We start from the raw sequence: 6,000 nt of genomic DNA, 5'->3' as shown, positions 1-6,000 counted from the left end.
CCCATAACCACCTCTCTAATCACAATAGTTGTCTATATTCGAACCCAACACTGGAAATTAACCTCATATCAGTTAGAAACTCATTACAAGCCTCCACAACACCAATAACAATTCAAGAAACATGAAGACCTCATAAATATTCACCTGAATCAACAAGTAACATCTAACGCCACCTGGGCACACACCTCGCAAGCTAAAACCCAATAAGCACAGCACGAATATGACTGAATATACAATAAAACACCTGAAGGAACTACCAAACAAGTCCGACAGTCACAACTCCCTATCAGTACCGTGTTACAAACTATTTTCACAAGGGAGAATCAAAACATATGAACTGATCGCAAGGATCTCATCCTGATATAACTCCACCACGGCACGTAGCCTGGTTCAAACACATCATATCACATGACACCACGAGGGTCTCACCCTCAACTCTGAATCACAAGTAGAATCCACACCATACCAACTGAAACCTTCCTCTAATTCAATTCCATCAACAAAATCACAACACATGCTGAATTCCCACACAAGTAGAGTATTTACATCACAAATCTTAACCAACCACCTAGAAATCACATCAAAACCTACCGTAATGGGTAACAAGTCACTTCTAGTCTCATAGCTCTTAGTAATGAATTAAAACAACATGATAGACATGGGCTACCGCTATAGAATCTCCCAACAAGGTTAAACACATAAACAAATTACAAATACAAAACTCACCCATATGTGAAGCAAAATAGGAGGACTCGCCCCAATAAGCAGAACCGAAACAAAATACGAATGATGCTCCTCTATAACAAATACAACCACACTTGTTCGACAGAATTGGGTGTATCGTCCTCAGCCCTACTATAGAAAACACATCAACAGGTCGGGCCTCCCCCTCTTAAGAGCCCTCCACTCGCCTGACCTACACCCCAAGCTAGCAGTACAAGGATATCAGCAACCGAAGCAGAACTTATAGCCTGAATACCCCATTGTGACACCTCTGTCCAGAATTTTGGACAATCTCTCAACATGTGGAAAGTATCTCCATACTCAAAGCAACCTCTCTACTGACGTGGCTGTGGAAGCTGTCCGATATAGGTACCTTGAGACCCATGGGTACCTAAAACATCGTGCGAGGCTTGAAGTGCAAACTGAGATGACTGACCCACAAAATCTCTACCATACCGTACCCTACCTCTAAAATAGGGACGAGTAGATATCTCCGATCTACGAGGCCTCTAAGCCTCCTTGTCCTCTCTCTCCTGTCCCTGCATGCCCTCTAGTCGATGTGCGATCTCTACCACCTGCTGAGATGTAACAACCGACTCCAACTCCTGAGCCATGTTGAACCAAATATCATGACTGAGCCCCTCAATGAACCTACGGAATCGCTCTCTAACTGTAGAAACCAAAGTAGGTGCATATCTAGAAAAATTACTGAATCTAACGGCATACTCTGACACTAACATAGTGCCCTGGCACAACTGCTCAAACTACACATGCCATGCATCCCGAAAGGTCTGAGGAACAAACTCTCTCAAGAACATCCCTGAAAACTGAACCCATTAAAGTGAAGCTACACCGGCCGGACTACCCAACTCAGACACTCACAACCACTGGCATGCCGCTCCTTTAAGCTGGAACGTTATAAAAGCAACCACCATCTCCACAATACCCATAGTGCGGAGAATATGGTATCACTCCCCTAGGAACCCATGCGCATCCTCTAAAGCCAAACCACTGAAAGTAGGAGGGTAATACTTCTTGAACCTTGCAAGCCTAAGTTGTTCTTACTCAGATGTTTCGGCCCTAACCACGGGTTGAACTGGAACAACAGCTTGTGTTGGCATGACACCTGGAACCTGACCAACATGGACTCGCTGCTCCAGAGTATGAGCGGCAGGAGTCAACCCCCGATCTATGAAGTAGCTAGTGCAACCGGAATCAACCCCGCCTGAGCTAATGTACCAAATATGCTCAAGAAATGAGCTAAAGTCTCCTGAAGTCTTGGGGTAACAACAGGTGCCTTCGGTACCTGCCCCCCCAACAGGAGCTACTAGCGGCTCCTTAGGTGCTGCTCTGACAGGTGCTCTAGCTGTAGCACATGCACCTCCTTGACCTCTGCCTCTACCTCTACCCTGACCTCTAGCAACACCAGCTCTAGGGGTAGCATCATTGGTAACTGCAGCTCGTGTCCTCACTATTTGTGAGAGAATAGAATATAGGGCTCAACTCGGAGATCAATAAACTCACACGGTAGGAACGAATGAAGTGAAACTATCCTGAAGTGTAGTGGGAGTACACCACAGCGGTACCTACTAAGTATCAAAACTAACCTTGCTGGAGTAGTGATGAAGGATAGTCAAGACACCTATCGAACTAAACAACCTTGACAAGTAGGAAGGTGAACTAACAGAGAAACAATATTAATATAAAGCTAACAAGGATAAGAATGTTACATCTCACGTTTTCATACGTTAAAAGTTTCATCTTCAGTTAATCGATGTAGACTCGGGGATAAGATTATCTTGAGGTTAACTTATTTATGCTATTTATAACAAGCAATAAGTAAGTGTCATGAAGGATAAAGGGTACGTGAATTAAAGGAAATGAGTTTCGTTAAAAGTGGCCAATTTGGGATAAAATACAGGTCAAGTGATAATATCCGATATTTATGGACTAGTACCATACAAGGTACCATATGACCAAGGTAGTATGGCGAATAAAGTATATTAATAATTAGTATTATTTTTAGGTAATTTGAGATAATTCTTAATTATACAGGTAATTGGTTAATTACCGAATAACGGTACATTACCTAGTTAATTAATAACTTATGAGATTAGAATAAAAACCCCAAAACACTTATGTGGCAACACCACCAAACCAAACAAAATGACTAATAATCAAATTAGCTTAGGTGGCAATATGCCATAATACATTCAAGACACCCCACCTTTTACACTTTGTACATATATTAGTATCTTATCATAAAAGAAAGGTTAGCATTTTTTCAAGCTTTCAAAAAAAGGCTTCACTTTTCTTGTCTTGAAACCAAAGATCAACAGAACGCTTAGCATTTTTCAAGCTTTCAAAAAAGCTTCACTCTTCTTGTCTTGAAAACAAAGGCCAATAGAACATTAGAAATGTTACAGTTCAAGCCTACAAGACATTAGCAACAAGAACATTGCAATCAAATTCTCCTACGAGAATATTATACGGAGTTTTCCCTACTCCAGGTATGTTAAGGCCATCCCTTCTTTCTTTTGACATGGTCCAAGTTATACAGAGAAAACGAGCAAACGCACAGTTTTTATAAACGACTCTATTCATAGAAATACTAGGGGTCTCTGTTTTCTTGATTCCCCATGTGACATATTATTATATCTTCTGTTCATGGGTCTCAAAAGGACATACAATTGATAAAGTTTATCCGAAAAGAATATTGATATTTTTAACATATTTTCATGTATTTTATTCATTTATGCATGTACATTGACCCATGACCAGATAGTGTTATATACGCATATTTATATGTATATATTTATGTATATGTGATATGGGAAAAAGGTTATGGCATTATACACACACCACCACCTGATCAGTTGGTATATGTTGATGATGTTGCCCACAGTGGCCGAGATGATATGATGGGATGCCCTTAGTGGCTTGATGATGTTATGTACACCTATACCCATGCATGACACGACATTTATATGCACATACATGACATTATAAATGTTTCAAAATTTACAAAGTTATTCAGATTTACAAATGGATTTCTTTATTCTATGTTTCATCTATGCCTTTTTATAACAGATTTTCAGGCCTTACATACTCAGTACATTTTTCGTACTAATGTCCTATTTCACGAGGCCTACATTTCATGCCTGCAGGTGCAGGTAGGCAAGCTGACGATCCCCCCTCTTAGGATCCTTCATCAACGAGATTTGGCATGCTCCTTTTGATCCGGAGCTGCTTTTGAATTTGGTACGATACGCTTGTATACATATATGGGTATGATGTGGCCCAATCCCGTTTGTATAGTTGTATTTATATTAGAGGTATGTAGACAGTTATGTACAATTGGATAGTATGTGGCCTTGTCGGCTTTCAGTTTTAGATATATAGTTGTCTATCGCGGCGTTGTCGGCTCGCCCACTTTAATCCGTATGTATACGTATATATGTCTTTTGGATAAGATTCCTTCATGTATATTATTCTCATAATTTCGCAGATGTTAATTAGGTTTATAGCTTAGACCATGCTTAGGGGTGTTTGACAGGTATAGCTCGGGCACCCGTCGCGGCCCTTCGATTTGGGTCCTAACAAAAGTGGTATCAGAGCAGTTCTGTCCTAGGGTTGTCTACAGACCATGTCTAGTAGAGTCTTGTTTATGGGTGTGTTGTGAATCACACTTATAAATAAAAGGCTACAGGACATATAGGATGCTATCCTCTCTTTTTGTCTTATAACGTGCGATATAAGAATTCATGTTCCTAACGATATTTTGTATTTTCACTGATGCCTCCAAAGACTACAGCAGCCCAAAATGGAAAGTCCGTGGTTGATGAGACTACTAGTCGAGCGCCACGAGTTATCAGGGCTCGAGGAGAGTCTCATAGTGAGATTCCATCTCAGACTTCACATACCCTGCCCTTTCCAAAAGAGTTCTAAGGGGCACCCGCTCTAGCGCCCGCCCTTGTACATCCAGCTCCTTAGTCAAATGCATCGAGATAGGAGATAAGAGATGCTATTCAGATATTAACCCGATTAGTAGCCGCTCAGGCTCGACGTCAGGAAGTAGGTATTAGTCATGCAGATAGGTCCGCCGGTGCGAGGGTTTGTGACTTTATTAATTTAGACCCTCTGGTATTCACTGGGGCAGATCCAAACGAGGACCCTTATATATTTATTGATAGGATGCAGAGGACGTTAAGGGTAATGAAGGCCACTGCGACTGAGTCAATTGAGCTAGCTTCCTATAGGCTCCGAGATTTTGCAGTTAATTGGTATGAGTCTTGGGAAATATACAGGGGTGAGGATGCCACTCCAGCAGTATGGAAGGAGTTTATAGAAGATTTTCTTCGTCACTATCTACCACCAGAGCTTAGACGGGCCAGAGTTGATAGGTTCTTAACCCTTCGGCAGGGTAACATGAGTGTTCAGGAGTACATTATTCAGTTTGATTCATTGGCTAGGTATCCTCCGACTATTTTATCTAAGATGGAGGATCGAGTTCACCGGTTCGTGATGGGATTAGAGCCTCACTTGCTTAACGATTGTATGTCGGTCTCACTTCAGCCAAACATGAATATATTTCTTATTCAGGCATACGCTCAGGGTGTAGAGGAGCATGAGTAGAAACATAGGGTTGATCGTGAGCACGATAGGGCCCATAATAAGAGAGCGAGGTCTTCGGGTCCTTCTGGTGAGTTTTGATGTGGTTAGAGGCAACAGTACCCAAGGTATACAGCCCAGCCATTAGTTAGCGCACCCCCTCAATTTGGCGATAAGAGATTTGATCGTTTCATATATTCAGGGTCTGGTCAGAATTTCATGGCCTCAGGTTCTTAGTATATGGGTAAGCCAAGTCAGATAAGGCCTCCCTTGCCATAGTTATCTCAATGTGGTAAGTAGCATAACGGGCAATGCCGTATGTGATTAGGTGTTTGTTATACTTGTGGTTATCTAAGCCACGTTATGAGGGATTGTCCGACGAGAGGTGATACAAGCATAGCTCAGCCAGCGGGATTTGTAGCTGGTTCTTAATCATCAGTACGCCCCCCTAGGCAAGGTCCACAAGCACCAATGAGTCGTGTTAGAGTCATAGGCAGAGAATCTAGCTCGAGCAGTCCTCAAAACAGCATTTATGCGTTGGCAGCATGACAGGACCAGGAGTCATCGCCTGATGTTGTTATAGGTATATTATCAGTCTCCTCATATGATGTATATGCACTGATTGACCCAGGTTCGACCTTATCATACGTTACCTCGTTAGTTGCT

This window comes from Nicotiana tabacum, chromosome 16 (assembly GCF_000715075.1).
Source record: "Nicotiana tabacum cultivar K326 chromosome 16, ASM71507v2, whole genome shotgun sequence".
Taxonomy (NCBI): domain Eukaryota; kingdom Viridiplantae; phylum Streptophyta; class Magnoliopsida; order Solanales; family Solanaceae; genus Nicotiana; species Nicotiana tabacum.
Note: the sequence above shows the minus strand (reverse complement) of the source record.